The 23,325-nt window shown below is 34.2% G+C and overlaps 1 protein-coding gene and 1 pseudogene across 1 annotated transcript in view; one reads left to right on the forward strand and one right to left on the reverse strand.

Moving 5' to 3' along the window:
- The window catches only part of SPAG16 (sperm associated antigen 16), a 992,367-nt gene that overhangs the window by 352,267 nt on the left and 616,775 nt on the right, over window positions 1-23,325 (reverse strand). The gene's annotated exons all lie outside the window — the stretch shown is intronic.
- LOC124515577 (Y-box-binding protein 1-like) lies at window positions 25-5,958 on the forward strand (annotated as a pseudogene).

A 23,325-nucleotide genomic window follows, 5' to 3' on the forward strand; every position in this document is an offset into this window, starting at 1 on the left:
GCAGAAGCCCAGTAGAAGATAAACATGATGAGAATGAGGACTATGGGAAAACCAGCTGGATGGGGCCACACAGATAAAGAAAGAGATGTGGTTGGAGACGCAAGCAAAGGCCGGTGATTTGAGGTCTTACAGATCATATTAAGACGTTTTAAATTTTCGAAGAGCAAAGTGAAGCAATTTATAGTTCTTAAACTGGAGTAGATGGAATTGGATACAAAATCAGAATGCACTTTGGAAAATCGCTAGGGCTACAATATGAGAAAAGATGGGTATCAGGCACACCATATATGACTAGATCAATTAAGACATTATTGCAGCAATAACTGAGGAGGTAGCCTTATTCTGAAACTGAGGAGGAAACCACCCGGCCTTCAGGGTCATTCTTCCCTTTTCCTGGAGGATCACATGTGGGTTCACAGCTATGGTCCTGACCCATAAAATCCCAGAAGTTCAATGGCTTTTCTTCATTTTGTTCCATCTCTGTCCTCTTTAGTCTAAGCTGGAAGTGTCTCTGCAGTTGTAATCCTATCTCTATCCTTGGCTTCTACTGAGGGCTGATTAGATCCATGAGTCACACCCACTATCTCTTTATGGAATTACTATCCAGACCATCACTGGAATTACTAACCAGCCAATCATTCTCTTTTTTTAAATTTACATCCAAATTAGTTAGCATATAGTACAACAATGATTTCAGGAGTAGATTCCTTAACGCTCCTTACCAATTTAGCCCACCCCCCCACAACCCCTCCAATAACCCTCTGTTTGTTCTCCATATTTAAGAGTCTCTTATGTTTTGTCCCCTCCCTATTTTTATATTATTTTTGTCTCCCTTCCCTTGTATTCATCTGTTCTGTGTCTTAAAGTCCTCATATGAGTGAAGTCATATGATTTTTGTCTTTCTCTGACTGACTAATTTCACTTAGCATAATACCCTCTAGTTTCATCCATGTAGTTGTAAATGACAACATTTCATTCTTTTTGATTGCCAAGCAATACTCCATTGTATATATACACCACATCTTCTTTAGCCATTCATCCATCGATGGATATTTGGGCTCTTTCCATACTTTGGCTATTGTTGATAGTGCTGCTACAAACATTGGGGTGCATGTGCTCCTTCGAAACAGCATACCTGTATCCCCTGGATAAATGCCTAGTAGTGTAATTGCTGGGTCGTAGGGTAGTTCTATTTTTAGTTTTCTGAAGAACCTCCATACTGTTTTCCAGTATGGAAACTGCTGCAGCAGTTTACATTCCCACCAGCAGTGCAAAAGAGATCCTCTTTCTCCACATCCTCGCCAACATTTGTTGTTGCCTGAGTTGTTAATGTTAACCATTCTGACAGGTGTGAGGTGGTATCTCCTTGTGGTTTTGATTTGTATTTCCTTGATGATGAGTGATGTTGAGCATTTTTTCATGTGTCAGTTGGCATCTGGATGTCTTCTTTGGAGAAGTGTCTATTCATGTCTTTTGCCCATTTCTTCACTGGATCATTTATTTTTTGGGTGTTGAATTTGATAAGTTCTTTATAGATTTTGGATACTAACCCTTTATCTGATATGCCATTTGCAAATATATTTTCCCATTTTGTTGGTTGCCTTTTAGTTTTGCTGGTTGTTTCCTTTGTTTGCAGAAGCTTTTTATTTTTATGAAATATATTCATTTTTTGAAATATGGATAGACTGAGAATCTTCCAGATCTTCAAGTTCTTGTTACTTTTGGCTTAACAATCTCTTCTTCATTTAATCTCTCTTTTCTCACATTATACTATAAACAGCAAGGAGAAACCAGGCCACGTCCCCAACACTTTGCTAAGAAATCTTCACAGCTAAATATCCAACTTTGTCAGTTACTGCTTTTCACAAAACATTAGGACACAGTTCAGTCAAGTTTTGTGCTGCTTTATCACAAGGACTGTGTTTCCTTCAGTGTCCAAATACGTGTTCCTCATTTTCATCTGAGACCTCCTCAGAAGGACCTTTAGTATCCATTTTCCTACCAAAAGTCTCCCCGGGGAAATCGAGGCTCTTCTGGCATGCACCTCAGTGCTCTTCCAGTCTCTACCCATCATGCAGTTCCAAAGCCACTTCTACATTTTAGGTATTTATTATAGCAGCACTCCTTTCTTGGTACCAAAATTTGAATTAGTTTGCTAGGGCTGCCAAAACAAAATGTCACAAATTGGGTAGCTTACATAATGGAAATTTATTTTCTCACAGTTCAGGAGCCTGGAAGTTCAAGATAAGGGTATTGTAGAATTGGTTTCTTCTGAAAACTCTCTCCTTGCTTTGCAGATGGTTACCTTCCCATTATGTTTCCCATGGTCTTTCTTCTGTGGGGGTGAATCCTTGGTGTCTCTGTCCAGATTTCCAATTCTTATAAAGACACCAGTTATATTGGGTTAGGGCCTACCCATAAGACCTCATTTAACCTCAGCTACCTTTTTGAAGGCTCTGTCTCTGAACCCAGTCAAATTCTGAGATATTGGGGGTTAGGGCTTCAACATGTGAATTTGGAAGTGTTAATTCAGCTAATAGTCCTCTTCCCATGCTCCTGCTTAACTCCTCAGTTCCTTACTAGGATACTCACCTGTTAGGCTGGTGTTCTCATCATCGCTTTTATCTCATAAACGAACTCTACTTCTGACGCTCTTGTATCAATTGCTGTCAGATTTTATATTCACATATTCAATACACAGATCAGGAATTCTGATTTATTGTAATGAGAATGAAATAAACTATGTATATGTGTGTATATACATAAAGTATTTTTACATATATACATATATAGATTACATATACTGTTTGGGGACTTAATAAGAGTCCTTAGCTGTTTCTCTAATTTCATGGATAATATCAATTACTTAAACAATACCAATTATATCAAGTGCTGGATAAGAATATGGTAACTTGAAGCTTCACCTCTGTGTTTTACCCAAGTTCCTCAAATCAGATCATTTAGACAAAGGGCGAGGACAGTGTTTCTCAAAGTGTGTTTAGAAAATCACTTTATGATCAAGAAGAATGAAGTCTTGCCATTTACAACAACATGGATGGAACTAGAGTGTATGATACTAAGTGAAATAAGTCAGAGAAAGACAAATAAGTAATGATTTCGCAAGAAATGCAACAGCTGAGCATAGAGAAAGGGAAGGAAAAATAAGATAAAAACAGAGAGATAGGCAAACCCTAAAAGACTTTTAAATACAGAGAACAAACTGAGGGTTGTTGAAGGGGAGATGGGGGGGTGGGCTAAATGGATGATGGGCATTAAGGAGGGCATTTGTTGGGATAAGCACGGGACGTTCTATATAAGTGATGAATCACTGGGTTCTACTCCTGAAACCAATACTACACTATATGTTAACTAAGTTGAATTTAAGTAAATAAATTAAAAAGAAAAAAGAAAATCGCCTTAATTAGAACTACTGGGGATACTTGTTAAAATACACATTCCTAGGATCTTCAACATAAACTTAATTAGAATTTCTTGATATGGGGTCCAGGAGTCTGCATACAAACCCAACATCATCAGATGATTCTTAAATACATGGAACTAAAGAAAATTTGACTAGAATTTCCTTCACCCTTCTTCTTGGTGATAGAGACAATCATGTTGTTTCTAAGGAAGACAGCCCTTTCTCTCTTACTAAAACAAACAAAATGTTGTAATGCAATTGGTACAAGTTTTGATAATATGGAACATAGAAAAGCATGAAGTAGGGTCATTTTACTGATGCCTTTCAAGAATAAAAAAATCTCGGGGTGCCTGGGTGGCTCAATCGGTTGAGTGTCCGACTTTGTTTAGGTCATGATCTCACAGTTCATGAGTTCGAGCCCTGCATCGGGCTCTATGCTCACAGCTCAGAGCCTGGAGCCTGCTTCAGATTCTGTGTCTCCCTCTCTCTCTGCTCCTCCCCTGCTCACACACTGTCTCTCTCTCTCAAAAATAAATAAAGATTAAAAAAATTTTTTTTAAAATAAAAAAATCTATCTGAAATGTATATAAATAAAATCTAACAATTATACATTCTTTATTCCCATCAACTCTATTCTTTGATATTGATATAAAACATATCTTAAAGCTATTTTATATATTTTTCAAATGATATTTCCATAAAATGTATGTTACCAAAGTATAATTTTTTTAAATTTCTTTTTTTTTCCTTATGATTTGAGGTATGTTATATAACTTCTCTTTAAAAATTAACTCTATGTCAGACAAGTCTTACCCTCATGGGATTCTGGCCCTCAGGACTCCCCATGGCTGTCCCAGCTTTCTTGCAGTAAACTTAAAATGGCTCTGGGGCAGTCTGCTAGTCCGACATATCACAAAAATGATACTATGTGAATAAAAAATATTCCTAATCATGTATCTTAAATATCATAATTTAAATCAGTATAAACATAACTAAGAATAGGAATATATCTATAATGATATATATCTATAACAAGGTATAGATATTTATAACCATAATAATTAATTTATATATATTATTTTCTCTAAAAAAGCACTGTAGTTTCTGAAACAAAACTAGAGAGACTATTACAAATCAGAGAGCATAAGAGAGGTTAGAAAAATGAAAAGCAGCTTTAATTTAAAAAAAAATGTGGGTAAGGAGATGAGGCTATCATTCATATAATCCAGATCAAAAATGCCAAATGTTGAAGGAAAAGGAGAGATGTTTCTGCTCAAATGATCAAAATTAAGACTACCTTTAATACAACCAATCTTAATTTAACTTCTTAACTGTTCCTTTCTAGTCACCGAAGCAAGCTTTTTCAAATTTCTATTAAATATTTTTACTTTAGAAAATGTCTAAACTACTAAATTCTCCTTATATATTACCAATGGGGACTAATGGATAAGAGTGGTTTGTTCCTTTCTTAAAAGCCATCTACCAGCCCTGAGTAGCCCCTAGCAGTAACCAGCCTAGTTACCATCACACCCCTGGAAGAGCCTCAGCTGCCACAGCTGGCCCCAGTGAGGCGGAGACCCAGCTACCACCTGCTCTCAGGGCTGCCCACACAAAGCCCAGAACCATGGACAGTGCAGCCGAGGCCAGAGCAGCCTCACATCTGCTGTGCCTGCTATAGGGGACAAGATGGTCATCACAATAAAGGTTTGGGGAACAGTAAAATGGTTCAATGTAAGAAACAGCTATCAATACAAATGATGAGAAGGAAGAAGTATTTGTGCATCAGACTGCCATAAAGAAGAATGACACCAGGAAGTGTGTTCTCAGTGTAGGAGATGGAGAGACTATGGAGTTTGACATTGCTCAAGGCGAAAAGGATGTGGAAGCAGCAAATGTGACAGGCTCTGGTGGAGCTCCAGTGCAAGGCAGTAAGTATGCAGCAGACAATAACCATTACAAAGGCTCTCCACATGGCAGAGGTCCCCCACATAATTCCTAACAGAATTACCAGAATCATGAGAGTGGGGAAAGTAGTGGGATTGGAAGCTCCTGAAGGCCAGGTTCAACAGCGCTGGCCCTACTGCAGATGTTTTCCATCTTGCTTCAGGCAGAGACCTCATGGGCTTGGACCACAATCTTCCAACACTCCTGTTCAGGGAGAAATGATGGAAGGTGCTAACAACCAGGGTGCAAGAGAACAAGATACGCCAGTGAGATAGAATATGCTCAGGATTATAGACCGTGATTCCCAAAGGGTCCTCCTTGGATGCCTGGGTGACTCAGTCAGTTAAACCAAAGGGTCCTCCTTGCCAAAGACAACCTAGGCAGGACAGCAATGAAGAAGATAAAGAAAATCAAGGAGATGAGATCCAAGCTCAGCAGCCACCTCAACGCTGGTACCACTGCAACTTCAATTACCTACAAAGATGCTCAGAAAACCCTAAACCACAGGATAGCAAAGAGACAACATAGCCAATCCATCAGCTAAGAATTCGTCTGCCCCTGAGGATTATCATCTATACTATCATCAGGTTTAGTCATCTAACAGGAAGAAATGAAATTTTAGCAATAAGAAATGAACACAAGATTTGAGTTGAAGACCTCAAGTGCTTGCTTTTTGCCCATTGAGCAGATAAATAGAACTATCTGCATTATCTATGCATTTTTATTATTTTTACCTAAAGATGTCTTCTTTAAACCTATTTTTTCTCAACACACCTTTAACAGTTTTTAAATTGTTTCATATATGCTCAAGTTTAGATTTTTAAGAACCTCATTTTTAATTTGTAATCAAAGTTTACAATTTGAGTTTTTCAAAAAAGTCAACAAACAGCAAACACCTGTGAATAAAAGTCTGAAAAAAGGCCATCTATTAAGTTGTCCAGGGCTGGTAGTGACTTCAGAGAATCTCAGTAAGCAACTAGAATTGATTGGGAAAAACTATAGCTTGGTATCAGAAAGTAAAAGTAAATGGTGTTGTGTGAAATGAAATGACTAAGGTGATATTTACAGAATTTCTCAAATTTATTTATTAGAGAATTACAGAGCATTGTTTCTAGAATTTTCTAGTGATTAATAAATTAAAAATTATACAAATGTAAGGATTGTTATTATTTACTTGATAGTAAATTATTTTAAAGAAATTAGAAAACACCAAGAAAATGTTGACATGAGATGGAAGCCACAGAGAAGACAAGACTCTGAGGTAGTGATTCAAAAAATACATCTGGTCAGAAAGTAGGACAATAATATGTCATAATTCTTACTCTACATTGAATTAGGGAGTAACAGAGAAGTATAATAGTTGTTTATGTTCAGATAAGCAGTATATATATCCATAACTTTGATTTATTGTAAATAAAATAAGGTAACCTATATGGACATATGTATATGTGAATCACATGGAGATACCTCTATCTCTATCTACATAGTATATCTCAGCATTATACATATATAAAATATCTCCATTGTCCTCTAATTTTGAAATGGCCTGAATAAAAATCTCAGTTCTGCCTCTAATACCATGGATAACATCAATTACCTAAGCCACTAGGCCACTGAATTATTTCTTCAGCTGAATGAACCTCCAGGTATGAAATCTGCAATGTATACGAACACAGACCAGTGCTGCAACCATGATTCTATGGTTCTAACTCCATAGTCTAAATGACTAGGATACACTTCTCACTTCCATTACACTATTTTTCCTCTAGTTATCCATTCAATACCTAATATTTTAGAAAACAGAAAAATATAAAAATGAAAAGTCACATCATATTTCTGAAAGGAAAAAATGAAAGCACCTGGTCTACAGCACATTAACTCCTACCTTGGTATGTTTGGGTTGCTATAGCAAAGCACCACAGACTGGGTAGCTTATAAATAACAGATATTTATTTCTCAAAGTTGTAGAGGCTGGGAGTCTGAGATCAGGGGCCAGCATGGTTTGGTAAAGACCTTTTTTTGGCCCTCAGACTTTCTGTTGTATCTTCACATGATAGAAGAGGCCAGGGAGCATTGTAAGGTCTTTTATGAGATCTTTTGTAAGAGCACTAATCCCAAGTGTGAGGGTTCCACCCCTAAGACCTAATCATCTCCAAAAGGCCCCATCTAATAATACTATCACTTCATGGGGTTAGAATTTCAAAATATGAATCTTAGAGCAATACAAATATTCAGGTCATAGCATTTCCTTTATGGAGTTGAGTGCTCCTAGGGAAAAGAATGTTGGTCAGTGACCCAATTCAACTTCCTTGTTAACTGAACATTTGGATATACAAACTATTGATATTTTCTAGGAAGAAGAAAATTCATCTGTAAAATGTACTTCACAGGATGTTCTAGGTAAGGGTCAACTATAGAACCCAGGATCCATGAGGCTTAGCTCCCTGGAAAATGTGATGTCAATGATACAAGTATTGGAGCTATTAAATGGAGGTGTTTCATAATTTAAATGTTTCTAGGGCATGAGGTTATCTCAAGATCTCTATTCAGTAACCTTATCTACAATTCTTGGCTAGAAATACATGTCTAATGTGTTTATACAGGACCTGGGTAGCTGCCTTTGGTATGTCAGACCCCCTCTCTCTACTTTGAGCTTTTATTCACATTATTTAGTAAAACTTAATACCAGGTAAGATCTCTGATTCTTGTTAAATCTGATTTAAAAATCCATTCTTTTATGTTAGCTGACTATCCTCAAGAGATTTTTCTGTTAACAAGTATACATTTTAAGACATTTTTTTAAACACACTATATTAAAAAGTAAAAACAGGCTGCATTTCATCATAACTGCCCTATAACAAAAGTGGATATGAAGGCCCTTTTTACTGCTGAACACTTTGATGGAATAAGAAATTTAGAGGAGAAACTTAGAAGTCCTGAATCTACATACTGAAGGAGCTCACTGCATAACAGTGAAAATTGATTAGTAATGATCAATTCAAAGTGATATCATAGTAAAAATACAAAATTTTATAATTTTACTAAATAAAAAAAGATAACTCTGTGGACTCCAGCCAATAATTAATAGGTAATCAGGTGGATAACAAAGGCAAGATAATTAGTTGGCATCAGAATTCTAAAAAAACTACATACAAAATAACGCACCAGTAGAATAGCATTTTAAAATAATACAGGGAAAGAAAATGTGAACTATGGATTTTATAGTCAGCTAAGTTTTCATTCAATGATCAACAGTGAAAAGTAGTTTTATATTCTCAAATCCAATTAAGAGATGAATGGGGACACTTCAGCAATAAGAATACTGGTGAGCTTTTAATATATTTAATTGTAGATTTAACACTAAAAACTGAGGTGAATGGTGAAATAATAATGTTTTATGATATATGCTACATCGTATGTGTTGTATGTTCTGACAGAGTAGAAATAATGCAACTAAAAATGAGATGAGAAGGGAGAAGGAAGAGGGAAGCTACTGTTGTGTAGGCAATAGGCTGGAGTTAAAAGTGTGTCATCAAAACCACAAATAACATCGCAACATGTTAAAAAAAAAAGCAGGGAAATTTAAAAATTTAAAAAATAAGTAAAAAGCCTACAGAACAAAAATACAGTCTTTCCTAAACACCAAAAGAAATATTTTTTAATAAAAAGAGCCCCAAAACCACTTCACATACCACAAGTATAGAAAATACAATATATATAGTAGTTATTATATAAAATGAGAGTTACAATAAAACATTTCACATATGAATAAATGCGAATGAATCGCTTAACTCATCTATTAAAAGGAAATGATTTTCAATTTGGCTTACAAAGCAAAACCCAAATATATTCTGTATACAAGACATACACTTAAAATAATTCAGAAAGGCTAAATATAAAGAGATGGGCAAAGAAATACCTGGCTTCTAGAAAGAATAATAAAGCAAAGCCAATACTAATATCAAATAAAATAAACTTTGCACTGTGTTAAATATGGGAATTATTGTTTTTAATGCTAAAAGCCTCAGTTCACAGTAAAGTTCTAACAATTGTGAATATCTATGTACCAAAATAACACAGCAATGCCTTTGTAAGCAAAAACTACAAGAGATATAAAAAGACATAGAAAAAACATATTAATTTTAGGAAATGTTAATACATCAGAATTAGTGTGAGATAAATCAAGTAGACACAAGGACAAGATACAGAAGTCCTAGAGAACCTAACCAGTAAGGTAGATATTATGTTTATACAGAAATTTACACCCAGGAAAATAGTGATTGTACCTTCTCAGGCACTCATGGGACAGCCATAAAATCTGATCATATATTAAGTCACAAAAATAAACTTCATAATTAAAATTTGTACACAGTAAAGTTCTAATACATAAAAAAACTAAAAATTACTTAAAATTTTTAAAAAGATTAAAAGGTCATTTTAACTAGAAAAACCAAAAAGTGTTTATTAAACAATTCTTGAGTGAATGTTGAAATACAAAATAAAATCAAAGGACATATTAGAAAGAATAAAAATGAAAACACTAAGACACATACATGTACATCTGTGTATGTGTGCTATATATACATGAGACATGAAGAAGCAATCAAAAAAATTATATAGTCTTAAACACTATCCAAGAATATGCCTGAATTAGTTAATTAATTAAATCCTCTGCTTAAAAATATAGAGCTATAAATTATAAAAGAAACTAAACCAACAGAAAACACAAAGAAGGTAAATAGAATTTAATCAGTTCTGACTTTTAGAATGTTAATGTTTAAGAGACTCAAAAAAAGAAGAAAGGAAATAAATAAAACAAATAAGAAAGGGTAGAAAATCCTACAACTGAACACAAACAGAAATAAATGACCCAACATATTTCAAATAAATAACATTTGAATAAGTAACACCAACTAATGGGAGATGGGGGGACATCTAACTCCAAAAACTGTTAAACATGGTAGTAGTTGGGTTGTATGCCTTCAGGCTAAAGAAAAAAAGAACTCTAAACAAATATTGAATACTAATTAGTATGCTTTCTTTCCATCAAGGCCTGGGTTAGTAATAGTGAAACTATTTTCTGTACATTATAAGATTGAGCATATAAGTAAATATATTATAAATATGGGGATTATATTTGTCATTGGTAGAGAGAAGAGTTTTAAACATGGAAAATAGAATGAATTCTATCATTGAATTGGAACTAGAGGTATCAGTGTGAATCCATAGTTTTTAATACGGCTAGTTAGCTGTATAGATGGATACAGGTAGGGGTGTGTGTGTGTGTGCGCGCGTGCATATATTCATCGTTATAGCTATTTCTAGCTCTATTTTCTGAAAAGGACAAGGAGCAATTATCTCCTAGTAGTAGAGAAAGTAGAACAAGCAGAACCCAGATCTTGATCTCTAATAACATTCTCCATTAAAAGGAACCGGGACTTCTAGAAAAAAAGGCTGATTCCAATGTTACAACAAAAAAAGTACAAGATGAGCCTGAAATCTCTTGTGCTAGAAGTAAGGGAGGTGTTTAGAGAAGAATGTGGACATGTCAAAAGGGCACTGTGGCCACCATGAAGGAGCTTTCATTATCCAAGAATGGAAAAATTTTAGTATTAAACTAAGGACATAAAAATTATAACTTACTGAATAAAATAGAAATACATGAATTCACTTTGATATAAATTTGAAAAACAGGGAAGAAGGGAAAATTCTTCTTTTTAGTAGAAACCCAACTGATAAATGAAGAACTAGATGGAATTAGGAAATCACCATCAATAACCATCATAATAATAATTACTAAAAGTGAGAATTATCAGTGGATGCTAAAATGAGTAGATGAATTTTTTAGAAGGCACAGAATATTTTCAGTCTCAAAGTAACAAAATATTTATTAATTAAAAAGTGAAATAAACAACTCTATAGTAGATTTAGCAGAGTCCAATGATGAAATCAACGTCACCAGTGATGATATATATATATATATATATATATATATATATACACACACACACACACACACACACACACACACACACACACACAACAACATGTGCCTCCTGATATAATTCCCTGAAAAGATCATTACTTCTGAGGTATTCCTTTTAAAGCTTCATAAGGTGAATCTAATCAAAAAGAAATACCAAACAAACCCAAACTGAGGCACATTCTATGATAACTGGCTTGTACTGTTTCAAAATGTCAATACTATGAGACACAAAAAAAGAATGAGGAACTATTCCAGATGAAAGGGAACTAAAAGTACAACTGAATGAAAACACATGATCCTAAGTTTCCTTTTGTTATATAGGCATTACTGGGGCAGTTGGACAAATTTGAATAAGGTCTGTAGATTAGATAATTGCATCAATATTAACTTACTGATGTGGATAATTTTCCTACAGTTGTTTAAGAAAATACCCATGCTGGGGCACCTGGGTGGCTCAGTCAGTTAAGTGTCCGACTTCGGGTCAGGTCATGATCTCATGGTTTGTGGGTTCGAGTCCTACATCGGACTCTGTGCTGACAGCTCGGAGCCTGCTTCAGATTCTGTATCTCCCTTTCTTTCTGCCCTCCTCCTGCTCATGCTCTGTCCCTCTCTGTCTCTAAAAATAAATAAACATTAAAAAATTTTTAAAAAAAGAAAATACCCCATGCTTTTAGGTATTTGAACTATTTGTGGGTAAAAGGATATTATGCTTATTATTAATTCTCAAATGTTTTGGAAAACCATATATGCATATGTATATTCAGAAAGAGGTAAAAAGATAAAGCAAATACAGTACAAATGTTGACACTTAGGGAACCTGAAGTGTATATTGTATTATTCTTGTAAATTTCAGTAGGACTGAAACTATGTTTAAATGAATGAATCACTAAATACATGAATGGATGAATAAATAAAACCTTTTCATCATGCCCACTACTCCCATCTTATTTCAAGTCTACCAAAGTCTTAGCCTGGATTATTGTTTCTCTACCCCCTTTCAGTCTATTCTCAACAGGATAGCCAGTGTAATCCTCTGAAAGTATAAATCAGATCATGTCACTGCTCTGCATATAGCTTTACTGAGGACCCTGGCCCTTTTCACACTGCACTGAAATAACTTGTCCACATATCTTTTCAACCACTAAACTATAAATTCCATAAGAAAAGTACTGTATTTTATTTATGCTTGCCTCATTTCCCCCTACACACCCATCCGAGGACTGACACTCCATAAATGTTTATTTTGTGAAACGAATCTATTTAACCCCAATTATGGGGAAAACACATGATCATGCAATTGCTACAATTTTCACTTACTTTACAAGTTTATTAGATGTTTTATAATATTACCTTAATTTGATTCACGCTGCTTTGATCAAACTTATTTCACTCTTCTTATTGCAGGAAAATGATACAGGGCTTCTGACTTTAGAGTTCCACTAAGAGTCTTTCTCTGCTGCCTGATCTATTTGAAAGTCTTTTCATGGCACAGAAATGTTCTCCCTGTTGACAATTTCTCCAATCTTTAAATAAGTAGTTTCTGATTCTTTGTATAAAAGAAAAAGGGTGTCCTGTGTAATGGATATTTCCGTTCTTAAGGCTTAGATTATTCCAGGAGAAGAGAAGAAAAGGACCATAGAATATTTGTCTATTCATTGTCTTTGTATCTCAAATTTCCCAAACCAGAAACCCTTCCTATACTTTCAAAGTACCTTAAAATAAAAAAAAATTATAAACTTAAGGATTTTATTTTTGTCTTTTCTAAATTCCTTGTTTTCTTATAATTTTAGGATTTGATTTTTACCAAGGGCTTACAACATGTGATAGCCCTAGATTTTGTCAAACTGTGAATCTAGTTGTATCTTCCAGATGACTGGGGCACTTTAAATTCTCCCTAGCTTTGCTCTAGATGATAGAAACACATCGTCCTCTGGCAAAGTCTCCCTTTTTTTCTCTAAACTGGCCCAGGCTCCAAGCAGCTGTTTTCCTGCTTCTCTTTTACTGATACAAGTGATCATTATATCTCCTCAGTATGCCCATAAATTTTCAGCTTCCTATTATTCATTCTGCATTTCATGGCTGTGTTCACTTGTAACTATTGACAAAAATGATTAATTATGGAAGTAGCAACAGATTCACCATTTGCAAAATATATGCTATCACTAACGATGCATTTGGTATGGGAACATAAAGAACTAACTCTTGAAGATTCTGTTTCTTTAATGCTGGACAAAGTGAGACACATAAGTCCCACTTAGACTCAAGCCAAGAGGGGTAGAGTAGAGCCAAAAGAGCCACTCTTCCTCCTTGCTTAATTTCTGTGGAATATTTCTGGACCTTTTGCCTTGTCCATCAGACAAGAGCAACTTGATTAAAGGTTTCTACTTGGCTTAGTGTGGGTCCCCCACTAAACACACCCTGAGAGAAATACTTTGAAGGTCACCTATTTAGGTTGTGCACCCAGAAAGCACACACAAGGGAATGGGAAAAGTGAAACAAAGAAGAGAGAAGGCAGTAAAGGGTGTGTTATGGCTGCACTGTGAGCAGCTCGGACTAGGACCCTGAGGTCCCACTAAGGACCCAAGAGGAACCATATAAAACATGCTTCAGAATTGTCCCATAGGGGGACAGGGACACTAAGCTATTTATCCACTGACTTCTATTTGTCCCCACGGACATGAACTTGAGTCTAGTAAACTGTGGCATCTAAGAAAAACCCTCAGAGAAGGAAACCTCAGAGATATGAAGATGGAACCCTTGAGGTAGGAATTTGATAATGGCCCTGGGAACTGTCCAGCAAGGCTGCAGGTGAATAAGAGGTTATGGGGCAAGACATCAATGGCATCTGCTACAGTTTCCTAGCATTATTTTAGAGGCTGACCCAGTATAAATGCATCACCTCTGAACACAGAGCTGTTCAGTGAACACTTGTAGAATCAAATTCACTTGAAAAGTATAAATCATTTATAGAAATCTTTGTGTTTTTTAGTAGTGATTTTAGACTTCAAATTCATAGCCATGACAGTATAAAACCAGCACTTTATACACTACATATAAAAGAATACACAAATTGATAAAGGTTATTTGCAAGGTCAACCTATAATTCCAAAACAATGAATAAAAATAAATATGTTAAAATTATGTTTTTCTTTTATTTTTTCCTTTCTGAGTGACTAATTTGTTTCCTCTTTGAAGGTTTGGATTAGCAGGAAAAGGCTAGGAGTCAAGTATGAGTGAGTCTTTTTTGTGGAGTTTTTCCACATGTTCCAAGCTCCTGTTCATTTTCTCATTCTTTTTCTTTTTATGTATGTGTATGGGTGTATTTTCTTCTTTTTTCTTAACCACATCCTCCGTCCTGCTGTTATTCTAGTCCAAGCTGCTGCCATCTTTTGTAGGTGAAGTACAATGGCCACACATGATTTTTTTGTGTCTATCATTGCTTTTCCCTTTAGACTCAAAACTAAAGAGTTAGAGAGTTTGCTCAAAACTTTCTAATAACTTCCAGTTTCACCCTAAATAAGGACTAAAGTCACCAAAATTACCTACAAGGTTACATAACTTGCCTTCACTCTTCCTACTCACCAGCACCTCTCTGGCCTCATTTCATATTTTCAAACTGCTGTTCCCTTCACTCATCCACCCCAGTTACTCCCTGCTTGTTTCTCAAACCCACACTGGACATGCTCCCACCCTAGGGTTCTTGTACTTTTGAGTTTTTTTCCTTTGGAATACTCTTCCCCCAGATATCTATAGGGCTCCCTCCCTGTCTTATTTAGGAGTGTTCAAATTATATCTTAATGCTATTGCAATATCCCTCTTCCCCACCAGTGAAAGACTTCTTACTATACTTCTCTGATATTTTTTTCATCTATAACATGTATCATCATCTAACATACTACTCTTTTCATTTATTTTTTTATCTGCCTCTCTCCAAAAATCTCCCCCTAGCCTAGATTTTTATGTTTTGTTTTATATTTTAATTAATATATCTATAGAACTTAGAATAGTGCTTGCTGTATATTAGGCATTCAATACTTACATGTTGATTGATCACATTACATTCAATACTAGATAGTTGGGTGTTTTAGCACATATCAGTCTGCAGCTTTGCATCATGGAATAGTGAGTGACCAGGAAAAGGCAAAGAATATATTTCCTACATTCCTCACCATTTTCCCAGTGACCCTTAGTCCTATAGTCTCTATGAACTAAGACATTAATAGAAGTGTGGTTCAAATCCCATGACCCAATGCAAGATGTACAATGCATATGCATGATTTCTGCCTTGGCAATTCTATGTTGTATTCCTCACAAAGTCATCATCATTTTCTATAATCAGGTACTATAAACTCCAAAGAATAAATACAGAAAATATGGGGGAAGACATGCCTTGTTGAGTGTAATCTGAGAACTGAAGTATAATAGTGTGCTAGTTCCCTCTATCTCAGACCATTATCTAACCATGGACAGATGCCACAAATCCCAGAAAATATCTGGGAAGAAAGTAGGGAAACTGGAGGGTGATATTACAATATAGGTATGTGTATATACGTATGTGTGTGCGTGTATGTGTGTGTGTGTGTATGTGTGCATAATACTAAATATATTTACATATATCTATTGTATATAAGGATATACAATATGATGTATAATTACATATTATGCTACATATAATATATAATACTTAGTTTACTGAAGAACACAGTTAATCATTAATTGTACCATTAAGAGAATCACAAAAAATTCCAAGAAGCACTAATTTCCCAAGACAAAGAAAGGAAAAATAGAAATAACTGAAATTTAGCCAAAAAATTAACTATTTTAACTATTTTGAATTTAAAACAAAGAAACCAGTTAGCCAAACTAAATTTTTAAAAAATTGTCCAAAATTCTATGCCAGATAATTTAAACATCCAGTATATGGAGAAATTAATGTCAATGGTAGCCTATATATCAGATATGCTTACTAAATATATAAAACATTTCAATTGTCTTAATAGTTATATAATTACATATTAAAACATTGACAAGAGAATTTTAACCTATCTAATTACTAAAATCAAAGTGACAAGAGCGTAGGCACTCATCGAGTGTTGGAGGGAATACATAAATAGCTATGATTAACATTTTATATAGAGTCTTTGTCAATATGATTTAAATGCTTTTTAAAAATGTAGATTGCAACACATATAAATATATATCAATGAAATAAGATGATGAGTGTGAAAAAAAGGCACCTGCATGGATGTTTTCTGAGCCTTGCTTAGAGTTCCAAATACTTAAAAAATAATCCAGGGGCGCCTGGGTGGCTCAGTCGGTTAAGCGTCCGACTTTGGCTCAGGTCATGATCTCACGGTCAGTGAGTTTGAGCCCTGCGTTGGGCTCTGTGCTAAGAGCTCAGAGCCTGGAGCCTGTTTCAGATTCTGTGTCTCCCTCTCTCTCTGACCCTCCCCCGTTCATGCTCTGTCTCTCCCTGTCTCAAAAATAAATAAAACGTTAAAAAAATTTGTTTTTAAAAAAAGAAATAATCCAAATAACCATTAGTACGAGATTTTCCAAGCAGTGATACATCTATTTAAATAATTATAATGTATCCATGATACATCAATAATGATAATGAGAATATATACATATTTATATTTGAAATATTCAAGATACATTACCAAGTGAAGACAAATTAGCTTATGCATTACTAGGTATAGTACAATCCTGCTATTATGACTATAGGAATTTTACTTTAAACAATATCTATAGAATGCAGAACATCTTTTTTATCTTTAGTTATCTTTAGGGTTTTTTGTAGTATTTTTGAAAAGTCCACACTTTCTATCTTGAACAATATTCTACTTGTGTAATATAGAAATAAAAAAAGATTTAAAAGCAAGAACTGATTGAATGGTGGCATAACCCCTCCTTGAAGTAGATGGAACTTTAACCAGATATCCAAACTCTAAAGATATTCAGCATTTAGAAAGACAGGGATTTGGGAATCAGCAACAAGAGACCAAATGGGAAATAAAGGAAAAGAGAGAGAGAGAGAGAGAGACAGAGAGAGAGAGAGAGAGAGAGAGAGAGAGAGAGAATGAGGCTGATTGCTTTAAGAACACTGAGGGAGACTTCCCTTTTAGAATCAAGAATTTATGTTGTATACTACACAGTTAGGGTCTGTTTCATAGCTCTATATTCTCTTTCATTGACTGTGTTATCAATTTTTGTTCAGTTTTATAGTAACTTTTAAAAGTTTATTTATTTTGAGAGAGGGCGAGCATAAGTGGGGAAGGGGCAGAGAGAGAGAGTGGGAGAGAGAGAATCCCAAGCAGCTCCACACTGTCAATGCAGAGCCCAACGTGGGGATTGAACTCTCTCACCATGAGATCACGACCTGAGCTGAAACCAAAGTCGGACGCTTAATTGACTGAGCTACCCAGGTGTCCCAATAATAATATTTAATTACAGTTTAATGCCTGGTAATCTACTTTTCCTTACCAATCTTTCTTGATATTATTTTCTCAGTTTTATCAATTGTTCTTCTAGATATAAAAGCATCACTTTGTCAATTTCCCAAAACAGTCAAAGCAAAAACATTATCAGGATCTTCCTTAGAATTTCATTAAAGTTATACATTACTTTATAAAGATGTTAAGTGATATTTTTGTCTATTTTGATTAAAATACCTGGAATATCTTTACATGTATGTCAATGGTTATTTACCTCTCATTATTATGTAGTTTTATTATTATATATTACAAAATTTTGTTTATAGAGCATATTTTTTGTTTAAGTGGTGAATTTGCATTTTCAACTTTGTTTTTGTTCTGCCAGCAGAGAGGAAACCTACTGATTTTTTTCATTTAATTATATTGGTCTACCTTTATGACATTTTAATTGTTCTACAACTCTGAGTTGTTTCTTGGTTCTTCAAGATTCCTAAATAGGTTATTGGAAATAATTATCTTTTCATCTCTCCCTCTGTATACATATTTTTTCTATGTTACTGAAATGCTAAAATAATAAATAATAGTGAGGCAAAGGCAAAAACAGGTCTCAGTATGGTTTGTTACTGACTTTCCCAAAAAATCAGGTTTTAGATCAACAAATTCTATTTCCCCCCCATTAAATTATTCTTTAATCTTTATTATTTTCTATTTGCTATTTTAGTTACTTTCATTGTATTATTACTAATATTGTAAAGTGACTTTATTTTTAGTTTTTTTTAAAACAACAATAAAATTATTTAACACTATGACTTTCTCCTAAGTATATTTTTGGTTGTTGCTGATAAATTGTATCATAAGGCAAACTCCTTATTGTAATTTTAAGACTCGGTTACTCTTTGGCCCATAAGTAATTTAGGATGAACATGCACACATATACGTGTTTAAGTATTAAGTGTTTTTCTTTGGTTTACAGGTCTTCAAACGTACTATGGTTCCTGGGTTCCTTTTCATTGTTGATTTATTCTTTCTTATTACATTCATTCAACATCTAATAAACCATCTTTATTGGTTATTTGGGTTTGATGTGTGTATTATTTAGGGTTCATGAATGTAAGCAAAAGAGATTTATTGTGCTAACTACTACCCCTTCATTCCCTCAAAAGAGAAGAACTTAAAAAGTTTATAAAAAAATAAATACATACACACATACATACATACATACAAGAACTAAAGGAAACTAAGTAACAGTAAACACTGCCAAATCCCTGAGAACATCTGGCTAAGACCCTTTCTCTGATAAATGTGGACTTTAAACCTTACTTCAACAGAAAACAATTTCCTACTTGGTCCTCTGCTTTTGCATTATTCCCTCCAAATTCAAAGTTCTAGGTGGGCATGTCCATTTGCTAACTTCCCCAGAAACCACAAAAACAAACTAACCAATAAAAATGAACAACAACAAATAAACAAAGAACAAACAAACAAACAAAAGCAGACCTTTTCAGCTCTGCCTCATGCTAAATTTCATACATTGCTGGTTTTCCCCTGGAAAAGAATATTTCTTGGATGCTAGGCAGTCAAATAAACAACAAATGTCCATTTTATTATATCTTTTACAGAACCTTATAATTACATTTTGTGGCATGACTAAATTTGAAATGTTTTTGCTTTTAAGTATAGAACACATAAGTGCTACAAACTGATGTTTCTGATTTTACATCAGTGTATTCAGAATCCAGTTAAGCTGTATATGTGATGAGGAAAGAGGGGGTACACAAGATAAGGTATCTTCTTTTTCAGTGTTTATTCCCCTATACTCAAAGTCTTGAGTATAATTAATGGTCAAAAATGATTATCTGGAATGTTCATGATTATCCGTTAGAAATGTTACTTTAATTAACTGTTAATAATTTTCTGTTGCTGTAGAGCTGCATAACAAGAGGCGTAGTTTTACCTTCCACTGATCATAACCACAGTAGGATGCCAGAAACACTTGCCAAAAAAATGCTGCATTTAATTTCTAGTTTCATCGATGGTACCTAAAAATTATAATTAACATGTAGTGCTACAATGAATTCAAAGTTAAGACTAACTTGAAGTACAGCCAAGTCATCACTATTGAAGCCTTAATGGGTTGAATGTATAAAAGAATAAATAACAAGTGACAAGATTATTCCTAAGTAATTTCTATATGTTGAATTGAAGTTGGGGGACTACAATCAAGATAGGTCGAATAAACACTACAAGGATTGTGGAATTACAAATTGATGCAATGAATTACAGTCACTGAGTTCATGAAAGTGACAGCAATAGACAAAACACTGGGTAAAGCAGTGTGCAATGGAATTGTTCAATTTCATTAAGTACCATTTAACCCATCAACCAAAGAGACAGAACTACAAATCATGAGAAGACTTGCCACTAGCATTCTCAGCTACCAATCAAGGGAAAAATAACTTCATTTTTGACTTCCAAATACATGCTCCCAGTGCTAACACTTTGACTTAATTATTACTTCAATTTAAAAAGAAATTGTTGAACTTTACAGGTGTCAAATATCATGCCTTACAACATACAACTAGAAAGTGACAGAATCTGGATTCAAACTGCATTCTATCTGACTTCAAATTCTATATTTTCTCTAAACTGTACTCAAGCCAGAAAGGGTAGAGGCAATGCACTGGGATTTCCTTTTGGTCAAACATACTCTATGATTAAGGTGCCGTCAGTATTCTTATAGGATAACCCTCCCTCTTCTTCAATGTAAATAGGTCTCCAAATTAATTTTTCCCAAGAGATCACACCTAGGTTCTATCACATCTAAAAATGATGATATTCATGCTTCCCTTTGATTTTTACTTCCTACCAATCATCTATCCATCTAATTTCATGGCAATTTGAGAAACTGTCATTCAAGAGAGAGAATGAAAAAAAAAATCTGTTCAGTTTGGAATGTATTATATGATTTTAACTAGGTATTAAAATAAATAATTATGTTTTAGCATATATTTATCTTTACTCTTCCCTAAGAACATATATTATGATAAAGGAGACAAGATGATGAAGCTGAAATTTAGAGGGTTTTCATTTTATTTGGGACACTACCAAACTCAGTGTCATGGACAGATGCTTAAAAATGCCTTTCAATAATCAGGTTTTATTAATGTCATTAAATAAAATAGAGATAGCTTGTAGCAGTAAAGAGACAAGACCTTTGATGCCAAAAGGAACAGGGTTGCAATCTTAAGATCACCACCATTATCTCTGAAAAATTTATTTAACATCACTGTTTTTTACTGTCTTCATCTATAATATGGTGAACATATTCTCTAACATGCAATATTGTTTGTGATGTTTAGATCATGTATCTAAAGTAACTGACAGAATATACTATTATTTTTCTTACAGCTGTTATTAAAGAACATAAGAGGAACTGAATTGTCTATCCCTAAATTTCATACTCTCCTAGATGATAATTTCTCTACTAATAATATAAATACTTTCAAATTGATACAAATTACCCACTTAAGCAATGGAATAAAAATTGAGTAAGCATATGGGGAAAAGTTTTTGAGCTCATGTTATTTTTATTCAAAGGATAAGTTTTTAATACTTGGTATTAAATTGTTCTAGGATTGGTCCCTCCAATCCTAGAATTCAATCCAATCCATACAATTCAATAAAACAGAATGCAGAGAGGGGTGTCTTAACTATGATAAGAGTGAACTGTTATTGAGAATATTCAACTTTTTCTAAGCATTCGGTTAGACATTTTACTTATTATTATGCCTACTTACAGCACAACTTTGTATCTTTATTAAATTAAATTTCAATGAACTACATGAAATATGGAGTTATTTTAAACCCATGCAGAACTGAAATAATTACGTAAAACTAATGTATATGTATGCTTCAGTTAGAAATACACAGTAAGTAATTGTTGTTTCCATTGATATACAACATTTTTTTCAAAGCCTGGCTCCCATATACAAAAATAGTTTATCCACTGCTGGCCACTGTAATACTATTTACGTTAACTAAAAAGGATAAGAGGAAAAGCATGACATATTTGTGATATGTATGCAAAGATTTTATGTTCTGTATATGAGATATATAAAGAAATGCAGTATTTTATGAGTTAAATCACAATCTTTTAAGATCTTATTACATTAAATTAACTTATTTAATATGATTGTTTTATTGTGTATTAAAATATAAATTTTTAATTTTTAGAAAACAGTGGATTTTTCAGGCAAAATGCTTTTTCGCATAAAAAGAAAAACACATGATTAATGATTCCGCCCTCTTATCTCCCTTCCTTCCTTCGTCTACTGAGCACCTATTATGCCAACAATTGCAAAATTAGAGAAGAAAGATCCGAGTTACATGATAGGACAGATATGAGTAGGCAAACAACTGTAACATATAACCTGCTATAAGAATCTAGAATATATTAAGTTCTTATACGTATCAGTCAATCTTCTACTTCATATGATTTTTCATAACACCTTTATGTATCGGTATTTCTACTATCCACATTTCACAAATGAGAAAATTGAGGCACAAAGATTTTAGATAATTATGGCCAAAGCCACACTGATAATAAGCAGCAGAATTTGGGTTTGAATCCAGTCAGAATGACTGTGTGCTCCTACTATGCTATACTGTCTGATATAACTACAAGATATTTTAGGATGTAAGCCCATGATTCATTATATAGAAAAACAATTAAGTACATTTATTTTCTCAAATGTATCTGCTTGTATCAAATTGCCTATATTTGAAAACTTCTGATTAGTTTATAAGGCCAATACATCAACCTCAGAAAATGAAAAATGCCTAGCATAATTTTAGCAAAAATGGCTCTGCATAACTGGTGGATGAATTTGAAAATCCAGTGTCCAAATTGATAGCTACAGACCATTATACATGTTTTCCCTTAAGAGTTTTGTATCTGTGAGGCATCATTTGAAGCTCTAAGAGTTGCTAAATCTAAGCAATATATCTGACTTGTGAATCACTGAATTACTGCGTTAAGCCAATATTTGGGGAATATAGGGATATTAAATCATCTTTTCTCACTGAAATGTCATTTTAACAGTATTCTAATTTTCAGTGAGAACCAACAAAAATTAGAGGCCACAAAATAACAATATGGAGTTGAGGTTGGAGAATCAGCTTGTTTACTGATTCTGCTACCGACCAGTTGGCTGATCGTGGGCAACACATTTCACTCTTCTAAGCTTTTGTTTTCTTCAATTCCTAGTATAGACAATAATGGTAATTCCAGTCAGCATTACAGTGATGGCACATGGGACGTATCCAGTAAGTGTTAATCATAAAATCACCTTTTGAAATAATAAACTTTGGTACAAAAGGCCAAAACTCTACTTATATATAGCAATTACTACATTATTTAAAAATTTTTTTTTACATTTATTTATTCTTGAGAGACAGAGACAGAGCATAAGTCGGGGAGGGACAGAGAGAGGAGACACAGAATCTGAAGCACGCTCCAGGCTCCAAGCTGTCAGCAC

This window comes from Lynx rufus, unplaced genomic scaffold (assembly GCF_022079265.1).
Source record: "Lynx rufus isolate CCGP_SWC_20201006 ecotype Redwood Valley unplaced genomic scaffold, mLynRuf1.p SCAF_2, whole genome shotgun sequence".
Taxonomy (NCBI): Eukaryota; Metazoa; Chordata; class Mammalia; order Carnivora; family Felidae; genus Lynx; species Lynx rufus.